We start from the raw sequence: 25,823 nt of genomic DNA on the forward strand, positions 1-25,823 counted from the left end.
ACCCAAGGTGGGTGTTTAAAATAGGTGTACTGAATCATCCTCTGGAATGCCTATTGCTCTTCATTAACCAAAAAGAGAGCCTAGGTAACTAGCTGCAGAATCCCCATTTAGTGTGAAAAAAAAAATAAATCCCTACCAGTAACAAAAGTTTTATAACTTCAAATTTGCAGAGTGTTATGGCAGGGTTAGATACAACCATGACTACCTTACAGCATCCATCAGCTGTGGAATGGGCTGGTGCCCAGTGGAGGAAAGGTGGGGATTGGTGCCCATTTAGTCACCCTACCCTAGTATGGGTGTACATGACGTTTAGGCTGATAAAAAGAACATGTCTGTGTTTGATTCTCCAAAAACTCACAGTTAAACAAAAATTTTCTTGATAAATAGAGATGGTTGTGCTTTGAAATTCCCAGCGTGCCTGAAGGAAGACTGGGAACATTATCCAGAGTTCACTTTTGGGTACTAAATTTTTAGAAAGACAAAGCTCAGTTTGAGATAACCCCAGAAAAGACCGACAAAATGTATGTCTCCATCTTCCTATGCTACCAGCCAAGAATACCATATTAATAACAAGATTAATCTCAGAGTTTTCAGAATGCTTCCAGTCAAGTCAGGGCTTCATCATCAGAAAACTGAAAAGCATTAGTATCAATTTTAATTTAGAGAGATTAATAATTCCCTCTAGGTCTCATTGAGCTCTTGCTGAGTGCCTATTCACACATTTATTTATTAGTCATAATAAACCTGACAAGGCAACTAACCAAGTGACTGTAGGAATATGACTGCATTTTACATGTTATTTGAACACATATATGGTATACTATGAAATTAGGAGTTTTTCCACCAGTCCTTATGCAATTTCCCTCTCTTGTTCCTGATTCTTGCCTCAATCAGGAGTACTAGGCAAGGCTATTTTGAGTATAATTTTGCAAATATAAGGAATTTGGAGAAAAGACATAGTGATAGCCAGGAAAGCTTAATCTAACAAGTAGTATAAATGTTGCATTCTATAGTGTTCTGTGACTTATTTAGTTGAATTTTTTAATTTCAAAGTGAGACATGATTGTTTGTTAAGTAAGTAAAAGATCTAAGAATCTTGTAAGGAGAGGATTATCAACTACACTTTGATGTACTCACAGAATGAACGTGTGAATGAGTCTGCTGGACAGTACTTCATTTACTTCCAGAATTTACTTCTGAAGAATATAAAATTAGAATTATTACACTGTAATTAATACCATATATGTGATTTTCTCAGAATTTGCTTAACAACTCCTCACCAACTTAAGAAGCTACAAGCAGAAACTAGGCTGGTAGAAGAAATTAGATCATGGGCTTTGGGAAATAATTTTGATCTCAGTTAGCAAAAGTGACTAGCTCCATGAAATAGTGTAGTTGCAGATGTTATCAGTTTCTCTGGTATTGTTCTCATAGCTGCAAGGGCATCAGCAGGACAAGGTTTCTAGTTAGAGAAAATTTGGGTTATTTTTTTCTGGTTTGTCACTTTGAAATGCTGCAGTTTATGGAGACCATATTAGCTCTTGCTACGCTCACAGAAGATATCCAGTGAGACAAAAGCAGCCAATTACTAAAGACTCAACACTAGACTTCTGAAAATTCTAGGATTTACAAACATGAATCACTGAGCTGATGAAAAAAAAGAAAGAGGAGATGGAAGAGACAGACAAATTAACAATTGTATAAGCTGGTTTTTACTGAAGTCAAGACGGATGTGTGAACCTATCTTGTTAATGTCCTGGGTCTGATGAATATTTAGTATTTCATTTATTAATACAAAAGGGAAACACTTCAGCAGAGGAAGATCAACTCTCCCGAAAACCTCTTCCTGCTTCTTCCCTGAGGCAGATCTCAGTTCCCACTTCATTTCTGCCCCCTGACTATTCATTCACACAACATAAACATCATTTCACAAAACTCAGGTGCAGTTCTCGGGACAGATCACTGCAGAGTCTGATCCCGAAAAGCACAGACCAAACCGTACCACGTTTGGCTCCCTCTAGCCAACGTAATCTTCCATCGCTACCCTGGGTGGCTATGCGACGTGCAAGACACTGGTGATTTTCTCAGAAGCTTGCTATAAAACTGTCTGGTGGGCTGTGACAGAGCTCTGGCATGACAGCAGTTACTTTGAACTGAAAAACTGCACAAAATACTAAAGATGGTAGGTTTGGTGCTATGCAACGTAGCTGTGCCCAGTCTGCCCTAGAGGGGGAAAATTTGGGAATGCAATCAGTCATTACCACTGGGCCAGAAAGCCCCGGAGCAGAAGCATTCAGCAGTACAGGTGCAGTTTAACATTATAGAGGAGTGCCAAAAGGAACAGACATCATGATACTATAGCCCCTGGCTGACTTTGCAGAGGATCAGGTCCTGCGTTTGGCCTCTGAGACTGCCTCCAGGCCATGTTTGATACATCTAGCTTCAGAAACCCAATCAGGATCTGGAATGTCCAAACGCTTCCTGTTGCCCAGGGACATCGAAAGTCAGATGAATTTAAACTACTAAGCGACGGTTTATTCTTTGCAATTCTATGGAAAAAAAAAAAAAAAGAAAACCAAACAATATCAAATTGGTTATCTGTTGATACAGTCACAAATCCTGTAACATTAGTTGGGTCCATGAGTCTTCACTCCCCAGACCTCCTCCACCACTGTCTTCAGCCAGCCCAGCAGAGGGGAAGGCCTGGAGACAGGCTGTGGTTCCCTTTCCCACCCTCCCAGTCAGCGGCATTCCACCTTGCCCCAGTCAAGAGGAGCACATCCTGCCTGCCGGTCCTGCAAGAAGTGTAGTGGAAAAAGTGGTGCATCCTGGACTTTTCCTTATAGGAGAGGCCTTCACAGCTCAGATGCCCTCCCAGGGTTAAAATTCTGGGACCTCTCTTTTCAAGAATGAAGGAGATCAGCCCTTTCTCAACATTCATATGGTGATATGCTACTCTCAGTTCTAGGTTCATTTTGGTCAACTTTGGGTCACAGAGCTATACGGGAGGTTGTGGACATCAATCCACCCACCCCTATGAGAAACTACAGAATATGCTCCCATTTGGACTAAATCTTCAATAAAATATCCCATCTTGACCTAAGGGGAGAGACAATGCACTGTAGCTCTTGGCAAACAGCTTGGTTAATCAGACAGCTGCTCAATGATTCATATTCATCTGATTTTTAATTTGAATTTGTCTGCTTCCAAAATCCAAGTGTTGGGTTTTATTATACATTTGCCTGGATTGACCAAAAGTCTTTCTATGAAAATATTATTCATCATACTGATTCTTGCACTGGTGAAGTTACAGTTTATCTTCAAAAAGTTAAAGAGAGTACCCAGATTTTTGCACTAAAAAGAATAGAAAACATATGTTGATTTTATTTTTCTAGCTCTTCTTTGAACACAGACCAATTCAATGCCCTCCTTCCACTATGTCTTCCAGAACCAAATCCATTATTCTCAGCGTGGTTTCACCACTAACAGTCACAGAGGTAAGGTAACAAATAAAATGTGGTCATGACTTGAGCTTTTTTTCTTTTCAGCTTCCAGAGACTTTGCTAATTCCTTCTCTAAAAAACATGACTCGATAATTCCCAGCTCCCAGGAAAACATCCTAACTATTTTTGATGCAATATAGTTTCTTCCAAGAACAGTGGGAGGGAAACTAGGGAGTACAGGGTATAATTACTTTGTATTTGTACCACTTTGCCTGCACAGTTTAACTAGTCGCAGGGCCAGTAATAGGGCTGTGGCCCTACAATCTAAGCCTACAAAGCATTTTATGTTAATTGTTGAGTGAAGTAGGGACGGGAGTGCTACCCTTGCAGTCTCATGATCACTTTTGTACTGTGTCTCTGCTAATGGACATAGCCCTCCGTTACCAGGAGCTGGATGCACTTTGCTCTATGTTCGTAATGTAAAAATCATTTTGATGTCACTGTCCAATTGTTTGTACTGGATTTTTCTGTGTGTGCAAATACCGAAGTGAGTGAAATGGAAAAAAGCGAGGATATGTGACTGGGATATTGCACCAAGAGTAAAAAACAGAAGTAACCCACTGTGATTATCTTTGGTAGCTGCAGGTGCTTGAAAATACCTGCAAGACATATAGCAATTGAATTTTGCTTATTATTTATTGAAGCAAAAGAATACTTAGAGGGTCAAGTAAAGAGATATTGATCGAGCCGTCAGGAAATTTTAGAAGCGATGAAACTTTGCTATTTCTATATGATTAGGGATTAGAGAAAAAAATATCTCCTTTTTCTGGAGGAAGTTGTAAATGTGAGGTAATGTCATTTCTTTAAAGCCGTGCACAAATCCTCGTGCAGCTCTGGATCGATGGATACTGGAATTCTCCCAAACACAGGGGGAAACAGCAACACCTTGCAGGGTGACAGTTTCTTGCCTGCTTAGCCTGGTCCTTGCCTGCTGTTTTCAGCAAATACCTCAGGTGCACTAGCAGGGATTTCAGCTGGGTATGACCTTTGCATTTGCTTTCTTTCCGCTTTCTGTGATCTGCCCAAGAGGCAAGTCTCCTAGCACAGCATGTACACAATACACGGCAAAACACTGCGGAAATGACACAGTTCATCATTTTCTCCATCCCAGAGCACAGGCACTGATATTTTTTCAATTTCCCAGATGCTATGTGGTTTTATATTTATTTAGAAATGGATTTTAAATCACTTTGAATAGTTCTTTTCTAAAGAAAAGATTTTGCTTCACCTTGTCTCTGTCAGAGCTGTAGCCCCAGATGGACAAATGAGCATTCAGAGTGATACCTCTGAAGCACAGACCTTTAAGAAATCTGTTTTAATAATAGCCATCCTGACAATAGAAACTGTAAGAAAGTCTATACAACAAACCTCCAGAGTGTACAAACCCAGTGTATTTTACTATGCCACGTGGGAAATATAGAAAGGTTTTGATCATGTTTAATTATGAAGGTCAGTTTATTACTGATTTTGCTAGAGTAGTAATGCAGTCATCTGAAAATCCTGATAAAAAAGCCTTTGCACCATTCTATACCAGTAGATTTATTCTGGAGTCATTAAAAACAAATTAAGGAATTTTAAAAACCATTATTAGAGCTAGTTAGTCTTTACAACTGCTGACAATAAGACATGTCATAGGTATGTTCAGAGTCCAGAGGAAAGTATGAATTTATCAAAAAATGACATAAAACTGCTTTAATGAACTAAATGTGCCATTTCCAAGCACTCGTTTCAGGGTTAAAAGTGACACCTGCGTGCCCCACCTTAAAAACTCAGACCCGGGAGTAAAAAAGGTCCTTTTTCTAGTTCAAGAAGCCACGAAATAGCAAACCTTCATTGAATGCTGACTTAGTCCAAGACAGCATTTTTACAAAAGAAAATAAAATTTTTATTGGTGGGGAACTGACGAAAAATTCGTACGTGAAGTCAAAAAATTATCATAATTTATCACGAGGAATATTTTAGGCTAGCTGTTTGAATGACCGGAATAAGTTTTGTTTGTGGTGCATTACAGGAGAGACTTTAGTGCACGGATTGGTTCCTCATATGGTGGTGCAATTAATCAAATAATTATCTCCTTTACATGACATTCATGTACTAAAATACTGTTGTCCCTCTGCTAAGCATCACACAATTTCCAGGCTGTGTAAATCAGCTTCTCTTTAGAGGGGAAACAGGTAGCACTCTCCCTGTGTAAATGCTCAAATTACATGTGTAATAGTGTCATATGTTTTTCCAGATTATTTGCCACTCTCTCCGAGAGAGGTGGGCGCAACTATGTCACAACCAAATTGGTGTTCCAGCAGCTCAGCTGACAGCAGCCTCTGGCTTCAGGCAGTGACTGTGCCTCCATAAATAATCCCGCTGTATTAGTAAGTGTAAGAAAATCAGTTCCCTTGCTATTTGAGCCCTTACTTTCCCACCCACCCACTACCACCACCAAAACAGGCAGTGCGGTTGCCTGCCGCTCGCCCACAACACCCCATGAAAGCCCTTGTAATAGTGCCATCTAGTGACACCTGCCTCGAAAACGCACCTACGAAACTGCCCGAGCACCCCAAAAATCCCAGAACGCGCTCATTGCTACATCAGACAAACCTTGATGACGACTTGTACTCGTTGAGCACGGGATTAAATGAATGCATCAACATGTTGTCCAGGTAGCCCCAAAGATGGCCTCTTCCCAGCCCTAGACATCCTTCCCTTCTGTCCATTAGTTCCTACCCCCATCTGCAGCAGTTATTCCTGGGTCTCAGTACTTCGGTATCATCCACTAAGAACAAATGAGCCCTTATTGATTCTACTTATCCTACTTATGAAGCCTTAAACATGAAAGTACATGCCATTTTCAGATGTAAGTGCTATATAGTCTTGTGTACGTATAGTGTACCTATTAGACTGGCTGCAAATGTCAGACAGCAGAAAGTATTAAATATTGTCCCAAACCTCTTTCACAGCACCACCGAGAAAAAGTCTTGGTTACCTTAAGCACTGGATAATCATGGCCATTGAGTGAGCACAGCCACTGAACAACCTCCGCCGGTCACCTCAGTAAGTGATGCAGCATAAACTACAGCACAGAGAGAACAGATGCTCCAGGAGATTATTTAGTAGGGACATTAGATTTCAAATTTTTCCGATTTCTGCGCGTCTATGGAAAGAAAATGATCTTATAAGGAATAATTGCTCAAAGTAATTATTAGCACTTTGTTAAAAAAAAAACAACACCAAAACAATTAAAAAAAAAAAGAAATATGTTGCAAAGATTCAACTAATACACTTTCCTGTAACCAGTTGCTCAGCTTTCACTTCTTTCACCACAAGATGCTGGTGCGCCTATAGATGACGACAGGACTATCAGGAAGTGTATCAGATGGATTAATTACTTTGAGAGGCCCAACATGATTTTTTGAACATCATCTTTTGTTCTGAGGGCTCTTTTCGTATGGTACATCCAGAGAGCTTATGTTACCCTTCACGGTAGACCTATCTTCAAAGCCAGATGTGGAGCAAACAGATGGTATCATTTTTTTAAATATTCCTACCTCATGTCTCCTTTTCAGCAAGCTCGGAGAGAATAGATACGTTCCTTATATAAAAGCATACATTAGGACCGCACATCTGAATTTTTCTTATATGTCACCAGACGTCTACTATCTGCAGACACTGCACTGGTAGAAATGTGTAGGGTTAAAGTTTTCCAACACTTTTTAACCTCAAGAATTTCTTCTGGTTGCTTATACTAAATTACTTCCGTGAGATGTTTGCCTAGTTTATTTTTGGAATTTTTGGCAAAACAGAATGAACCATACAAAAATGAAGATTTTGAGGTATACATTCTTACAAGTTGTCGTGGAAAACGAAATTTGCTCCATTCTGTTATGGTATTCCTCTGTGATCCTAGTCAAGTAATTGGGTAAATTTTTCCCTTTAGATTAAGAGATATTTTGCTTTCTCTCCCCGCATTAGTTCCCTAACCGAGAATCAGTGGTAATTCTATTTCTCCCTCTCTCAAGCTCAACATAAAAATCGAGTCATTTATTTTGGTTATTGTGAACATGATGGGGTTAGAGTGTGCACTTCAGAAATACCTACATTTGGCATGCTACGCAGTAGATATGGTGATTCACATATCCTTAGAAGAACAGAATGAACTTGCCCTCCATCAACATTGTCGATCCAATGTACAGGATCCTATGAAAAAAAGGACCTTATAATCATGCATATAAAACTTAACATAATTCATATCTGTATGAGAGAAATGAAAACTGTCTTAGTTCTGCCATAAGCAAAACTTAATAAAAAAAATAACTTTAAAACACTAATTGAATATGTCTCAGTTACGTGGATACTGTATACAGAACACAATGTCTTGATAAATCATGTAGAGGAAATAGGTTCTCTGTGCCCCATTACGGCTGTACTGCACACAGGGGCTGTATCTGCAGGATCTGCCTGTTTCCCAGACCACAGTTGCTGGGCTGAGAGCATTCCAGACTAATTAAATATTTTCCTGGTGAGTGGTGGAACCCAGCTAAATGAATGAAAGAGAAAGTGTTTAATAAACATTCAAGGAGCAAACATTGTCTGGTGTCTTTTTGAAAAGAAATGTCACTGGGAAATCAAGAATAAAAGATGTTTATATTTAAACAAAACTGGTTTGGTGCCTTGGAATCATGTGTTGGAAGTTTTTTAATGATATTAAAAGAAGATCATAGGGTGTCTGCATAATTGTACATGTTCTTCCAGCATAGTCTCGGGGAAACTTTCAGAGCCACTAAGCAAAGGTAAACTGGCAGGAGCTTTCACAACTTAAAAAGAGCAAAATGCTCCTTAGTAAACTATAAATCACTTAAATAAATCTGACTACAGGAAAAGGTAACTTCAACAGTTACCTCTTGGATTCCTGAAATGCAGAATGGATCTAATTCTCAGGTTAACCCTTTTTTACTCAATACCTATCTCGCAGTAGGTCACGATGAAACCACAGCAGTAAATAATGGAAATGTGGTTACATTTGTCTGGAATAAAGTTTGGTTGTGGCCTACATTGGATATGGGCCCCACTTGAGAAGTGTAGCCTTAATATTTGGGGCAAATACTTTTATTTCTATCTCAGAATTCTCAAAGAGTATTTAGTGAAGAAGGCTCTCAGAAATGGCAACTCAAGAATTACAGAACGGTTAGAGTCGGAAGGAACCTCTTGAGGTCATCTGGTCTAACCTCCCTCCTCAAGCAGGGTCACCTAGAGCCAGCTGTCCAGGACCATATCTCCAAGGATGGAGATCCCACAGCCTCTCTGGGCAACCAATGCTAGTGATTGATCACTCCCACAGTAAAAAAAGGCTTTTTAGTGTGATCAGAGGAAAGCTCATGTGCTTTAATTTGTGTCCACTGCCACTTTCACAGTCATTGGGCATTCCTGAGAAAAGTCCCCTTCATTCCCTCCCTTCAGGTATTTATATATACTGATAAGATTCCCATGAGCCTTCTCTTCTCCAAGCTAAACAGTCGCAGCTGCCTCAGCCTTTCCTTATAGGAGAGATACTCCATTCCCTTAATCATCCTTGTGGTCCTTCATTGGACTCTATCCAGTATGTCCATGTCTCTCTTGTGCTGGGAAGCCCAGAACTGGACACAGTCCTCCAGACAAAGCCTCTGAGTGCTGAGTAGAGGGCAAGGGTCACCTCCCTCAACCTGCTGGCAACACTCCTCCTAATGCCGCCCAGGATACTGCTGGCCTTGTTTTGCCACAGGAGTACGTTGCTAGCTCATAATCAGCTTATTGTCCACCAGGACCTCAAGGTCCTTCTTGGCAAAGTTGCTTTTTGGACAGCTGGCCACCAGCATATACTGATGCATGGAGCTGTTCCTCCCTAGATGTAGGACTTTCACTTCCCTTTGTTGAACTTCATGAGGTTCCCATCAGCCCATTTGTCCAGCCTGTTGACATCTCTCTGAATGACAGCATAACCCTCCAGTGTATCAGCCACTCCCAAGATATTTGGACATTAGAAAATATTTAGTATTTTCTGGGGTAAATAAGCAGGAACCTGACAGCCTGGAAGTGTCCAAGAACTAACAGAAGATGACTTGAAACAGCAATTAATGGTTTCTCTGCCAAAGGTACAATCTGTTCTTCAGGTTCTTTATCTTTGCTTTGAACCATCTACAGTACAAGACCTTTGGCTGGTCTCTGCCACATTTTCAGATGTTAGCCAGTCCTGATTTTAGAAGTCTAGAAAACAAGAACTGTGGCTCAGAAAAAATATATTCATTTTCAAAAAAGTTTTTTTTATTCTTCACTGGAACAAAGACAGGATATTTCCAAATTCTTCATTGGGGAAAGCAAGACAGAAAAGAAAACAAAAACACAGAGAGATAACCCACCATGACATTGAGGATAAAATATTCACCTGATCCATAGGAGGTCATGTGTCAACTCCCACTTCTAACTGATTCAGGACTGGCACTTCACTTCCCCATTGAGTGCCCTAGTGCACAGGTTACAGCTTTAGTTTCTTTATTTGGAGCAATAAATAATGAAGAACAGCTTCAAAAGGAGGGACTGAGAAGGATTAACTACTCCTCATCGATCCAAAACAGTGGGGGATTTGCATATAATGCTTCATCACCTTCAGGACATTTACTTAGCATTTTCCTGTTAGTAAATTTCTGAAACTGTTTTTTCTTCCTTTCTTCATCTTTTGCCCTGCAGCTACACAGACTTTGCAACAAGGTTTTGTTTCAAATGGCGCATTTACACGAAAAGTACTCCCTTCCACTTTCTCGGCTGTATTTTTTTCTGTTGTGTCCATTCTTTTTTTTTTGCTAGAGAGCAAAAAAGGATGTATTCACAAAGAGATTAAACTTAAAGAGCAGTTTTTAAGTGAAAGCAATTGAAGAGATATGTTTTCAATTCTGAATTTAAGAAAACACCCCAACAAACAAACACCAAAACCAACCAAACAAAAAACCAAACCCAAACAGATTACTTGGGGACTGTTATTTTGTCTAATTTATCCTTAAGAGCTCTATCTTGACCAATAGGTGCAAGCACAGTTAGACCTATGGAGTCCTAGGCAAATCCACAACTGTTGTTATGTGTACTCTGTTGGTTTGGATCTCTATTTCTCTGCTAGCTGTCTGTATCTGGGAAGAAGTAAGGTCTAAAGCATTATATAATGTCATTTTTAAGGAAATCAGAACCACTGAAGCATATTGCTTGAACTGGGGAGTCCTAATATTAGTCCCTTCTAGCTTTTGTCTTGCCTCCATGGTTACCTGTTGCAAGTACTATAATGTACTAGCTATAGAGAATGGAAGAGCAAAATAAACAGTGACTTCAGCAAATATATTTCCTTTAATTATCTACAAAGCTAATTCTTCTTGCCAAATCTATGAAGCAACTAAGCTTTTACACCGTTCTGCCTGGGCACTGTACTGAGTCTATCAGCTCCTGCAGCCCTGGTTCCACTCCGGTTTTCTTCCACAAGATTCCTTACAAAAGCCAGGATTTAGAAATGACTGCCAAGTTTACTTTTATAGATTTCTCAAATTTACCTTCAGGACTGTACTGCAATTGCAGAAAAAAGCAAAAGAGCCAGATAATGAAAAACATAAGACTATGTAGTATAAATCACTTATTTTCTTCACTATAAACCATTTTTGGAAGAAAAATCTCTCCTGGAGAATTAGGTATTCACCAGAAGAGACAGGTGCATTTATATGTCTCATGGGTAAACCCTTAAAAGAGACTCTTTTGCATTATAATTTCTGAATAAATAAATAAATAAATAAGAATGAGAGAAAAGCAGAATGCCAATTTTCAGAAAAAATCCCCAAGACAGAATGAAACTCATTAGAATATGAAAGATCTGTGGGCATAATAACTCACATTCCATAACATGCTGCAATATAGCTTAATATAATAAGACAATAGTAAGGTAATAATAGAAATGTATTATTCCGTTTAGACCAACGGTCTCTTTGTGCTAGAGAAAAACGTATATAAACTGCTTTGTTTAATCTTTTTATAAGTGAAGACCATAATGTTTTCTCTGCGATTTTCATGATGTTCTTGAGTGTTCCCTATAGCTGGTTTTATATTACGTAAAGACAAGTTCTCACTAATAGCATTGCATTACACACTACTTTCTAAAATTTGGTGGTGTGCAAAGCTATTGCTAATAAATGACAATATTTGACAGGACTCAAATCTATGCTGAAAGTCTGTGTCCAGCACTGAATAGTCACAGAGAATTGAACTCTCTCTATTTTATGAGAAAAAATATGCACTTTGACAAGATAGCCACAAAAAGTAACAGCGAAAGTGGGATAAGACAGCACCTCGTACTGGGTCCCTCGGTACAAATTTCTGTGGACCCTTAAATGGAACCTGGAGCAGGGAGTAAGATAGTTAAATACATTTTCGTTAAAGTGCACATCAATTTACTTTTGTGATATTACCCTAAATGCAAAGAAGTAAATCAGAGGCAACTGCTGGAGGAAACAAATAGAAGATAAATCAATGAGGACAATGCTGTTTGGTTCCAACTAAAAGGATAAGATTTATGCTTCAGTGGGTTTGTCAGCTGCAGCTGAAATAAGCCTTCCAAAGACAGACACACACAAATTGCAGCTAGCCCCTATCTCTCCCACACTAGAGACTGCAAACTGAAAGGCAAGATGGAGTATTATAAATATTATAAATTACAATGTAGATAAGACCCACATTGATGGTGGCTTGCTTTTTCTTTTTTTCTTTTTTTTTATTTTTTTTTTTTTAGCACTTTTGTCTACCTGCTCTATGACTCTGGATAACTGATGTCTTGAAAAAGTTGGGCTTTAATTTCCTTAATTAATTGTTGTTGCAATCACAACAATCACTGCAATGTGATTCTCTACACTTGTTGAACAAATAATAATGACATATAGAGCAAGTGGATGTGAATTTTTAAAAAAATCTATCACCTTGAGGATAGAGACCATTTTATTTCGCATGGTTTATTTCTGAGAAAGTGTGGTGTATCAACAAACCAAAGCGATGAACTTCAGAGTGTAAAATAGAAAGTGTTAACCAGATGTACATTCATAGTTTGGGCTTAATTACTTTCCAGTTAAAATCAAACAGGAATTTTACCATGGCACTTTGTGAGCTCTTCTCTACAAGGTGCTTTTGATTTCCATGTGACTAAGGTCTTTAGGGATCACTGTCATATTATTGATGCTGTATGTAATGTACCTTGTGCAGGAAATTATGGAATAGGGACAGCCATAAGATGGTAAAGTATGTCAGAATTCAGAGTTAGTAATTTATATGTTCTTGCATAAATTGCGATGTTATTTTATGTCTGGTTCATTTTGAAGAAATGATGCTGAGGAAAAAATCAACAGCCACAAATAGCTTCAGCGTCACAATGGAAACACTTGGTTTAGTCCCTGTGATGGATGCAAGTGAAGTTAAAGCAAGTTTTAAAGTTTTCTATTGACTTTCAGTTACAGACAAGTCAAATATTGGTACTTGCATTTCTCAGTTCCCTGTATTATGTAAAACGAAGATGTTTTTCTCCTGCCTCATGAAAGCAAATCTATTCTTTCTGAAGATGGAAAAGTTGAAAATGTTTTTCTTCATTTTACAAAGTTCATTCACTATAAAAAAGAGTGAAAGGGTGGAAATGCATTATCATGCTACAAAATATTCTATTTTCATTAGAAAGTACTCAAATACATGTTATTAATTGCAAAATTGACAGCATTTTTGATAGAATAAGATGAGGAAAATTAGGTAAAGTGTTTTATGATGCTTTTGTGATTATCTTATATATAGGTATCTTCTGTACAGAGATGACATGGAAGTGCTAAACCAGCTCTTGCAGGGCCGCTTTGGATCTAGAGTCATAACTTTACACATGTAACTTTGCTTTAAAGCTGAGAGGATTGTTCTGTCAGATATCCTGATGATAGACATTTCATTCATCCCGACTTTTTAATACTGCTTCTGGTGGAAACAGCAACTCAGACAATTTATCTAGAAGGGAAAATGACTCTAAGCCTATTGTGCAAAAACTGATCTACAGTGGAAAAAGTAGTTGGTGTAATTTAAAGAACTGGAGGGGTTGTTTTGTTTATTTTCTTAATTTTTTAATCTTCCGAGATAAAAAGGAAAAAATCTCATTTAACTCCTTTCTTCATAAAACAATTCACTTTTATTAGAAGTTATGATCACCTCATAATCAGAAGTGAATTAAAGACATCTCAAAGTAAAAGTCGTCATGTCTTTAACATGCAGCTCACTAACCTAGACTTTATGAAAAGAGACAGTGCAGTTGCCCCCACGTTAAAGATTCCCAACCATTATGCCATCCACAACTAGAGTCTTCTAGTGCCTAGCGTCATAGAATCATAGAATCATAGAATTGTCCAGGTTGGAAGGAACCTTTAAGATCATTGAGTCCAACCATCAACCTGACACTGACAAAACCACCACTAAACCATGTCACTAAGCACCACGTCTACCCGTCTTCTATGTACCTCCAGGGATGGTGACTCCACCACTTCCCTGGGCAGCCTGTTCCAATGTTTGATAATCCTCTCCTGCTTCAAGTGTACCTCCACATTTTTGCCTTCACCACGACTGCTGCAGGCGCATGGCCTGGGCTGCAATGCTGGAGAGGGCACCACGGCCGGTGCTGCAGCTGTGGCAGCAGATGTATGGAGCAAGAGAGTCCCCTGCCACCACCAATACATGGGAAAGTGGGTTGAGGAGGTCTGCTCTTAGCTAAATTCCATCGCTCATGGAGAAATCTGGGGATGAACAATCATGGAGATCACATGCTCTAAGGAGCTGAAAGTTGCATCTTCCTTCTTTTGGGACACTCCCTACATGGAAGAGTTTCCAGTCCTGGCAGGTCCTCACCACCTCACTTCATTGGGTGAGTCTGAGGACTTCATGTTGGGAGAGAGCTGTGGTTTAAGCTCTACTGGAACTGGATTTCTGTGGTGCATTTGAATGGGCACATGATAAAATGGAATGCCTATGCCAGCTTGCATTGGAGTTGGCAGGGCTTTTGTTTTTCCGAGCACCTGGAATCTGAAAGAGCACCATGAGAGGACAGGTGGTCATACCTCCTTTGGGTTTCCCTATTCTGTCCATAATAATCTAATAGACCCACAGTCTCCACTAGTCTCTTGCCTTCGGAATCAGCATAGTGCTTCCTGATAGATGGAGAAAGTCACTATTACACAACGCAAGTATCTGCCACTGGGATAAATCTATAATTAGGATATCCACTTATGGACGTCTTCCAAATACGTCTAAACAGTTATGCCAATTACTGGCATAATTGTAAATGAATCAGAATAAGCATCAGCAAATGAATCAAACTGGAAGTTGTACAGTTTGCCTTGCTAATTATATTGCTCATAAAATAGCTGACATGAGATGTCTGCTACCTGCTGACTGGGGAATGCAGGGGGTTCTTTATGCTAATATTGAACACTATTAATAAATAGAACATTTAAATAGAAAAATATAAATAGCTTCAGAGAGTGCTCAAGAGTGGTTATTTTAATATCTAGAACATTCCCATTCTACTAGATTTGGAAACCAGGCGTTGGTGGGAACACCTTTGCAGTGTGTTAGCAGAAAATACAGATGCTTTTCTCCTTAGTTCAAACTCTCTCAATATGGTTCCAAACAGCTTTTTCTTCTAGACTTTCAGCTACCAAGACAAGTAAGTCCTGGTGGGACAGGCTGAAGAGATATAAATTCATGCCTTTGTTGGCAACTTGTTTATATCCAGATAAAATAAGGAGATTCCTGAGATCTCTATCATTTTACATCCCTCCCTTCCTTAGAGTGACCGTTTTTATTGATTCTAGATCATACAAATAAGTCTTTTAAGCAGTTATTTGCATGGTAGATTTGCTGCTGTCTTTTACAAAGAAACCCACAGGAAGCATGCAACATTGACAGCTAATAATATCAGGTTGATGTCATACTCATCAGAATAACCTTCATTTTGCAATTGACCCTTTTCAATGGTGCTAATACTTGACTAATATAATGAGCTGTACCGGCTCCCCCACTGCCAGCTGGTTCAGTCCCACACAAGATGACAGCAGAGGCTGGTGAGGAGGAAGCGGCAGAGAGGAAGCGGAGACTAAAGCTCCTGCTGCCTCTCCTTTGGCGTTGCTTGCTTTGCTGCGCCGCTCAGCAGCAGCAGAAGTGCCTCGCAGATGCCTCTTCAATCATCTACGCAAGTGTTGATGCGTCCTCTCCACTCCCAGGAGTCGGGGAAATCGGAACATCTGTAGCCCCTAGTAGCAAACTTACAGATCAAATAAGAAGCTTGTTAGCAACAACAAGGAGTGCCAGGCTCGTCATTATCTCTTTTGCCTTCTCTACTTTGCTGCTTCTCAAAAGATCTGGGATTATGGCATGTGCGGAGTAAGAGAAGAAGCAGAAGAGGCCACATTGCTGTGGATGGCTGCGAAATTTGCCTGGGTCAGAGCAGGGAAGAGCCAAGCCTGCAAAAGTGTGGGTAGAAGACAGTTCACAGTCCTGTTTAATCACTGGAATTATCCCGAAATAAATCTGGCCAATGGCTTCTTCCAGTTTATAGCTTTGAACATAGAGAGGGGATAGAATAAGAAAGAGGTCCAGAAAGTTACAGAGGAAAAAAGAGGTTCAAATGATCTTACTTTGCTTACTAATGATGCGTGCAAAAGTAAACAGAATTAAATTTGGTTCTTAACTTCCATGGGTCTGTCTCCGATGGCTCGCAAACACTGAATGTAGGGAGATGATTGTTATTATTAGTTACCTGTTTAGGATTATGTGCACATAATAGCACTTTTCACCCAGATCCCTACTCACACATTGGCATCTCTGTAATAGTGTGGAATTTTTCTTGAAGAGTTTGCTGTGCAATCAGATAATTTAGAGCAAAAAACTAGCACCTGAGAATCGTTGTATTAGATCTCTCAGGTATACTTATCCACAAGAAACACCCAGTAAACCAAGTAAGTCTCCCTCATTTTTACATTTTATACATCTGCTTTTTTCCTCTTCAAATTGAAAACTGTCTTTAGCCTACTAACGGAATTTCAGAAACACCCGCGCTCTGCAATATCATGCTTCAGAGGGTAAAATATCTGTAATCGAAGGTTCCCATTCTTATTTTCTTGTGCTGCTAAAGAAGCCAAGCTCTGCTCAGAGAAACCTGCATGTAAAGCATTTCGAGCAAAAAATTACATGTCTAAAAACCCTTGTCCTTTTTGGCATATCTGTTATGCTCATTTTTTAATGAGTTGTGCACAGCTCCATCAGCTTGATATGACCATAATACCTATGCTTTTCTGGAGCTGTGCTTCGAAAGTAAGTTGCAAAGTGGGAGAAAAAAGAATCTACTTAGAGATTAGAAGTTAGTGTCCTAAAAAAAAAAAAAAAGAGAGAGAGAGAGAGAAAACAGAAGCCAAACTCAGATAGAAGAGGCTGTGAAATACCTCATTTTGGACAGTATCTTGGACCACACAATCAGTGGCAAAATTCTTGTCCTAGGTGCAGCAGATCCCGGATTTCACTGCTTTTATATTGCTGATCAGAGTGAAGATGTTGCTCAGGAATAAAATCATGACTACATGAATATTCTGCTGCACTCTGTTGTATAAACCATGACCTTCAGCTGCTTAAATGCTTTTACTCACCATAATGAATAAAATTAAGGAAGTTAAATGCTACAGACAAACTGTTCTGCTACAGATGATTTGAAAGGTGAGGAAGGTGTGTATCCAAGATGATATTTACAGAGAACCATTTGCCTTTTTTAATTATGATAATGCGTTAAGAGTGGCTATCCATTGTGATGTGATGCCCATTGTGTGTTAGAAACTGCATTACTGGGGCAACAGCATTCAAAATCACTGGAAAAGAGTTTGCAATTTCTTTTTCTGGCTATCAAAAGTCAAAGAAATTTCACCTTCCTCAACTGAAAAAGACCAAAAGAAAACAAAATAAATAGAAAAAAAAATGGAAATAATAGGTCTAAAGAAAAATTGCTTGAGCAAATAATGAGGAAGGTAATGAAGGAGTTTCCAGGGAATGAATTGAAGATAGTAGAGTGGCTTGTGAAGAAAAGAAAAACCTGTTAAGAGGGAAAACTTTTGAGTGGTAAAGGCCAGGGGAGGGGGGGTGGAACTGAAAATAAGCAAGTATAGAGATAAAGAAATATAGGAAAGAGAGCTGAACTGAAGAAGAATGCAAAGTGAGAGTGTTACTGAATGGAAAAGGGACTGTGAATGTCTCAGTGAAGGAAAGGGTGTAGGACTGAGGTCATAGGAATGAAACATCTTGGGATTTCTGGAAAGAGAATATAAGAGGAAATTAAAAGTGGCAGATGGAATAGGAAAGAAACAGGGGAAATCAAGTGTGAATGCTGGCTTGGAAGAATTCTGACAGGATGAGTGGTTGGGGAGGTGGGGTATTTCTGAAGGGATGATTTTTAGGAAATAGCAATTCTGAGATAAAGTTAAGGAAGTAAAGTAGGAATATTGAAGAAATGCATCATCTTCAGCTGCTCCTTACACTTCTCATCTTTTCTTCCTGCCACTTAGCATCATTTTCAGTTAAAGATCCTCTCACCAAAATCTCTCATATGCTTCCCTTCTTCTTTGTAAACCACCAACAATCCTCTCTTCCCACCGGCTCTCTCCCACAGCTCCTATCGGCTGAGGGGGACAGAGTTTGTCCAGCCCTTACAGATTGTCCTGTGTTGAGAGCCAACACATTGCATCACTTCTTCGTACTGCCTCATGAGAAGGGACAATGTAGCTTCATTGGTCATACGCTCTGCCATGAACACCACCTGGCGCTGTGGAGGAAGAAGACCGCCCACGATCTCCTTCTTCCTTTCTAGCTGTTCAGACAAGGAGTGCCAGGGTTTCCAGTTCTTCTTTTCTCTCCAGATGAATATGAGCTTTTGCTTAGGACAGGGAAGATAAAGAGGCCAAAAAACTGTTTCCACATCAGTTTTGCAGAGGGAATAAGATGCAGGGTAACTGCCTCTTTCCCTACTCAGTATTCTAGTGGAATATGAGGTGGCATGAGGAAAAAGCCTGTGAGAATCCCAGTTCCCAGTATTGAACTCCGCAAGCATCAAAGACCACACAAGGGAGAGGAGAAGCACAAACATAAGAAGACATGACCAATGTGCAAGATGACAAAGTAATGTGTGTAAAAATATGACAATAATAGTAGTTAGTGGGGAGGGAATAAGGGAGATGAGGGGTAACAGTTTTAAACTGAAAGAGGGGAGATTTAGATTAGATATTAGGAAGAAATTCTTTACTGTGAGGGTGGTGAGACACTGGAACGGGTTGCCCAGGGACATTGTGGATGCCCCGTCCCTGGAAGTGTTCAAGGCCAGCCTGGATGGGGCTTTAAGCAACTGGATCCAGTGGGAGATGTCCCAGGCCATGGCAGGGGGGGTGGAACTAGATGATCTTTAAGGTCCCTTCCAACTCTAGCCATTCTATGATTCTATGATTCTATGAAACAATCTTGGACAACTGGAAAAAAGGAAAATAAAGGACCTCCCTTTGCAATACTTGCCTCACAAAAGCCTCCTTTTCCCAGCCACAGCCAGTGTCTCTGGCCTCTTCTCTTCCACGCTCCCCTCCCACTGCCTACTCACCAGATCTCTTTGCTTCCCACCACACACAGTTAATGGTGAAAACAAGCAGCCAGAGTGCTCAGCACAGCATCTTGCAGTACTACTCCCTTTCTCTGTATTGCTCTCAATCCAGAGAGAAAAGAGAGCAAAGCGGTGAACAGATTATAATAAGTATCATTCACTTTAGCCTGCACATAGTGCAGCTGAAGCCTGAAGTGCAGCTGAAGTAAGAGTTTTGTCCATGAATGAGCACTTTGTCCTGCACTGTCACTGGTTCCTACGGAGAAAAACCCCTATAGCTTCCCCTCCTAGTTCCTACATTTTGTTCCTATGATCCTAGGGCCTTCACAACATATCAAATGTGAACTACAATGCAAAGGATATCCTACTTTGCCCCATTTGCCATTTCAGTTTACTGACATTTTCTGCTTAAGGATGGTTACACTGAATCTTTTGCTTCACTTTTACATTACTGTAGTTAATATGTGGAGCTAAAAATGAAGATATCAAACATATGCTGGTAGTAAAGAAACAAAGGTTAGGTTGCAGTTTTTTACCGTACATACACAAAGAGAGAACATTTTACTCAATGTATTTTAAATACAGTAGTTACAGAGTTAGGCTGGTAGAAACAATATCATACACAAATGAAATGCATAGATTTTTCCTTTTACCTATTTGTTTTAACTCAGTGAAAGTAAATTACTAGTGGCTTCAGCTCAACTGGTCATTCCATGCAATGTTTCTAAAAGATGTGGAAAAAGGAGCCTGATACAAGCTAATCAACAAAACAGAGTCGAAACAGAGCCTGCAGAAAACTGAGAGTATTTTTAAACTCCTTACCACAGCCTAAATTCCATTAGCATGAGACTTGGAAGGACACATCTGTTATTCTTCAAGGAACTAAAGCAGTTGGCCGGCCTCCTAGCTCTTGAACAAAGTGTTCAGGGCTCACATGGCAACACTGCTCTGCATATAAGGAATCTGTTTAATTTAAATTATTTTTCCAAAGGAAAAAAGAAAGGAAGGAGTAATGATTGAGAAGGGTCTGTGAAAGATCTGCTATACCTTCGGTTTTTTTGCAAAATCTACCTTCATAGGTTGGTTCATCCATCATCTAGAGTTACTGGAAACAGCACAAACATGTGGAAGTACTGTAGATAAAAAGTGAAATGCCTGGAGATTAGTCTAGCTTCCTGTCTTCCTTATGAATGGAGAGTTTACAGAACAGGTTTGAAGAAAGCTCTGTTTGAGTTCAGACTACTCACAAGAAACTGATTCAAAATGTTGGTGAGGCTTTTCCTTTCTGAACCACCTTTCTGTTGGATTGCATGCACATATTGAAAAGGAGAATGCAGGCTTCCCTGCATGAGATTTTGGTGTAAAAATCTGAGTCTAAAGATCTCACAAAATCCAGGTTTGTGAGAGTAGGGGAGAAAAAGTGAAGAGTGGAAGACAGACCAAGGGAGTAGTATCTGCAGAAAACAAACAAGGGTTAAGTGAAACCAGATGCGCTTGAATCTATCCATGAAGTACCGTACCAAGAAAACCACAGAAATAAATTATAGACAGAGAAAAGTTCCCATTCAATCTTTAGATGAAGGAATTCCTGTTCTCTTGTCTGAATGGCTACACATCTCAGACTGAGGTAGGGGCCATGGACATATGTGTGTATATATGCTATATGGAGAGGTGCAGTGGGTTAGTAAAGTATGAAAAATTACAAGGAACATTTAAAAGAAATATATGGAAGAAAGGTTTTGTGATTAGGTGAGGAGACTTTATCCACTGCACTCAAAACCCTTCAGTCCCCAAGTTTTACAATATCCTCCTAACCAATGCAATCTGTAAAAGTATAATATAAAGGCTAAATGGGGAAAAAAATCATATAAACTGTCCTGAGTTTTTCACGCAAAACCTAACTTGATTTCTCTAATCCTTAAAACCACTTCCATGAACCCTTCATAGAGCATGGCATTTCCATGTCTTTGCATTGTTAGCCGATAGTGTTAGTAGGCGAAGCAAATCTACAGAGACAAACTGAAAGTTTGAATTTGGTGTTTGTGGGGTTTCTTTTTTTTAACTTTTGTATAACTAGGCCTATTGAAGATGCCAGGTTCCTGTTTCTAAAGACTCCTCTTCACATCTGTCTGATTTCTTTCTTAAAGAGAATGAAAAGAAAAAAAAAATACTAGAAATGTGGATGTACTTAAGAAGAGAAACTGTTCCCAGCACTACAGAAAGAGAAGAGCAGCAGACCTTTTGTGAGACTTGGAAAGGCCTACAGTTACCTGGTTGATGAGAGATTGTCTTTGTGTCTGGTCACCCTTTGCTTAGGGTGGATAGCTTTATTGATATTTTATGGTTTTTCTTCCTTCATTTCATTCAAAGGACTTAAAAAACCACAAGAGTGTTGTTCTCCGTCCAGCCAAGTTCCACATGCCTAGTAACACATGCTGGTCATGGAAGTATTTCAAATACTACTTCAAGTAAAACCCTCCAATTATAAAAAAGCACTATAATCATACATTTAGGAACATATGTTTAAACTGGCTTCATCTATTTTAAGCAGAACAAAAGCCAACTGCACAGTTTCAAGAGAGATTACACCATTTTGAATGGAGACACTAACAGAGGCTTTTTGGGTAAGAACCCTGTCATTTAAAGCTGAAAAGTAAGATAAATACATTATGGAAAAGAGAGATTACAGCATGTATGGACTTAAGGATGATTGCCAGGAGATCCCTTCCACTCATGTCAAATCTGTCAGTGATTTGCTGTATGATCTGAAATTAAGAGGGATAAAGTTTCTAGGAACAAATAATTTGCATTAGGCTAAATGAGATAGAAGAAAGGGACAAACTTGTAGGCCTTTCAGTCACTGAATATCTCTGTCCCACTTTTGAGTGTCTGTAACTTAACACATAAGCTGATCCAGCTTAATGTACTGGATGAGTTCTGCTGCTGAGAAACACAATCACACTTCTGTGCTCCTGGGAAACACTTTAGCACCAGTTCAGCAGGGGTACTGAAATATGACGGGCTTCGTGCTTACAACTGATTCTGGTCCAAGGAATTGTAACGCCATACTCGGAGTACTCCCGTGAATCAGAGTGTGCAAGCTATAATTTCAGAGTGCAGCCTTAAAATGGCACAGATGCAAACCCGCCTTCAAGCCCACAGCTCTGGCCAGGCAGTTACAGTCAGCACCATCCACTTTCCAGCCCATTTCTCTGCAAAATACACAAGATATCATCCACCTTATGTCAGGGGAAAAGTAAATAAATAGCATGGATTTAATTTCACCTCCCACTTTTACAAGTGGAAGAATGGGAAGCAGCATGTAGGGAAAGCCTGAGAACCTTTGAATCATTTCATTACATTGTACTACACAGGGGATTTTATTGTTTAGGAGGGGATGAATAAGCACTTGCTCAAGATATAGAATGATTGACCTTCGAGGTCAGCAGACCTGGTGATGGTGCATGGCATAACTTCTTGGCAAACAGTAGAAAGAGAATGAATCAAATACCATCAATGTATTGATCGTATGAATCAAATGCCATCAATGTATCTTCAAACTCATCTTGTGGGCCTCATGGAAGAACAGAAATGGTGTCACTGAGGACAATATTTCCTCTCTTGAGTTTGCTTCCTCCATCTGCTCACATTTCATGGGTGACAGTTTCATCTCAGCAATGTTTAGTTGTAGATCCATCCAGACTGCAAGCCTCTTGCAACTTTTGTTCTCAGCAGTAGACACAAGTTCTGAGAGATTTGCTATATTTCTCATGTGAATGTTGACCTGAGCAGCAGCAGCAATGAGCTCTGTTAACATTACATGAACTGAGCCTTGTCCTTTTTGCTCAATAGCGGAGAGAGGAGGCTGTGTTCAAAGACCCACTAGTCTAGAGGAGAACTCTTTCTTTCATCCTTAAGCCTGTAGATTCTCACATAGCCTGACCATGCTTTCTTGACTTCACGTTAATGTGCTATCATGAAAAAGCAGGCTTGATTCATTGGCTTCCCCTTAAAAGGAGACTATTCTCCCATACTTCAAAAGAAATTTTGACATCAACGTTTTTAAGATTTTCCTTTTTGCATATAAATTAAGATATTTAGAAGTGGTATTTCCTGCAGGTAGTAAACTATCCTATCATAGTTCTCATGGGTTTTGACCAGAGAATTTGCCTTGAATCTGAGAAATATTTGGCAAAGCAGAAAGAAATGGAGTGTGACAAACAGAAGATAGAGGCTGAGATAATTACGTAATCATATACGGATTTAATATTTTCCAATAAATCCATGGAGACTACTGAATCAAGATCTCATTCACTAATGTGTATTTACATGTTTAAATAAAATATAAAAGCACAAAAGGAGCGGTGGACTCTGTAACTCAGGCCCTCATTTGAGCTGTGAGAGAACAGGGAGGAATTTGAAACTGTCTTCCACGTGCTAATTGCATCCTTCAACCACTGGCTTACTGGTTATTTTTGACATAATCTTGACTACTTCAGCAAAAGACTCTGTCATGAAACATCTCTGTCACTCTTTCTCATTGACATTTTTTTATTCGTATTGGATTTGAGAAACTGTCATTTTGCCACTGTGGAGAAGCTTCCTGGCAAACAGAGTTACCATGCCCCCCTGTGACACTTATTACTCCTTTCGTTCATTTGCACCCTAGTAGATGAAATGTGGCTCTGGAGTTGTGGACCACTCTTCTGCTTCTCCCTCTCCATCCTTCCCTTTCCCCCAAAAAAATATGGAGACTCCCCCCCTTTACAAAGTGCCTTGAGATGAGATACTGGCGATCTTGTCATGAAGGTTAGCTCCACAACCACCTTCTTCTCTCCCTATGGCTTTGTTGTATACCACTGTTTGCACAAACACAAACTTTTTTTGTGCTTCCAACCATTCATTCGAAGCCACTTAATTCATTCAAAGCCATTTAATTTCCGTATTACATTATCAAGGAACTTTGTCTCACACTGTTGAAGAAATGTGATTACACCTCTAATATGGTTTTTCAGAAACTAACCTCTGTGTTTATAGCAAAACAAACCAGAATGTAATCAGCTCAGTTTGCTTTTGACAGATGTTTAAAGCAATTTTATGCTACATAGCTTCCTTGCGTCTGGTTTCTGCAGTGCCAGGCTACATTAGTTACAATTTAGGTTCACTGAATATGGGGTAGATTGTTTGCCATTTGATAATCATCTTCTATACACTACTATTCCTTTACTTCTAGCATTTGTGTTGTGAGTTTAACGCTTGCAAAATGTGTTGCTCTAACAGAAATGAAAAGTTAAGTCCTTTGTTTATAAGCTGGGAGAAGCACACGAACTTCCTCTACTGCCTTGCTAAAGTGCCTTAACACTAACATGGCTCCAGTTGCCAAATTAAAATATCCTCGCGGATATGGTTAGCTTTAAACAAGTGAGTTACCCCATTATATGTCTTGAAATCAATTGCACTAATTCTGCTCTAAATTAAACAGCTGAAGTGCTCTTTCAAACTGATGCTCTACTGCCCACTCCTGGACGTAGGAAAGTAATTCACCCTCAGAATCCGTTCAGCTCCTGACTTCCTTCCTGAGCATTTGCAGTTGACTCTGAGGCAGATAGTTGTCTCACCAAGAGACAAAGTCCACTGGATAATCATGATGTGTGATCAAAACCATTCTGGACTGGATTTGAGCCAGTTTTCTGTAAGACTCTGTATTTCCCCACTGACTGGTGAATTTCCCTTTTTCCTCCTTACTATTGGCCATAAAATGAATTTCAGCATTCCCAGCCTTCATCAGACAACACGTAACATGAAAGGAAAGTATATAACATGCACTACACCCAGCAATGACCCTAGAAAGCTCGTTTCTCCTCTCAAGCTTACCTGTCAAAGGATTAAACATAAGCTGAAACATCCCATGAAAAAGGAACTTCTAAGAAATGCAACTTTGGTTATTATATGAAAAAACTTATTAAAATAAAATATAATATCTTGAAAGGGAATGGAAACAAGATTAGTGTCCTTAACATAGTATTTAAATAATTCACTCCCCCTCGGTGAGAATAAAGGTTATTTGAAACAGCTGCTGTAATGCACAAAGTGCATTCTCATCCCCACCATCGGCTTTGGAGACATCTCTTGTCAGTTAATAGTGTTTGGATTTTAGGCCTAAAGCAGTTCTTTACATCATTTCTCCCTCTCCCCTTCGAGGCTTCAAAGAGAAGATGACAATTTTTGTTTTAGCAGTAATCACCATTGGTTGATAAACTAACAAATAGTTATTACAAATGAAAGCATAAAACATAAAATCATGACTACATCAAAGCGAAAATTTTCAGGATGATAGACTCCAATGCATGGTAAGACCTGTAGCAGCCTGCCCCTGTAATGCAGGGGAAGAAGAAATCTCATTAATTCAGGGAAGGCGTAAGCAATCATAAACAGCCTTGGTACTACTGTTCCTGCACTTGCTATTTGTAAAGAGCTAGTTACGCTTTTTACAAATGCCGAGCTTTAGATCTTCCCTGAAGTCTCACTGGCTTGGGAACAGTGTCTCTATCCCAGGGATACACCAGTTAATTTTCAGCTTGCTCTCTGTCTCTGTTTGCGACCTTCTTAATAAATTCTTCCAGGACAAA

This window comes from Larus michahellis, chromosome 1 (assembly GCF_964199755.1).
Source record: "Larus michahellis chromosome 1, bLarMic1.1, whole genome shotgun sequence".
Taxonomy (NCBI): Eukaryota; Metazoa; Chordata; class Aves; order Charadriiformes; family Laridae; genus Larus; species Larus michahellis.